Here is a 202-nt window from a genome sequence, read left to right as displayed (position 1 = left end):
AAAAGGGAAGCAGGCACCCCGCACCACCCATCCCCCCTCCATCAAGTCCGCGCGGAAGCTGCTGCGCAGCCCCAAGACTGTGAGTGTCCTTCCCGCCTCGGCTCTCCCCCAGCGCCTGCTCCAGCCCGGCAGCAGGTACATGGCCTCTCACCCATGGCTCTTCTCCCCTTGCCCTAGGCTGCCCTGCTCCATGGCCTCGACC

The sequence above is a fragment of the Merops nubicus genome, unplaced genomic scaffold (assembly GCF_000691845.1).
Source record: "Merops nubicus isolate BGI_N331 unplaced genomic scaffold, ASM69184v1 scaffold18457, whole genome shotgun sequence".
Taxonomy (NCBI): Eukaryota; Metazoa; Chordata; class Aves; order Coraciiformes; family Meropidae; genus Merops; species Merops nubicus.
The sequence above is the reverse complement of the archived record's forward strand: the minus strand, read 5'-3'. Positions refer to the sequence as shown.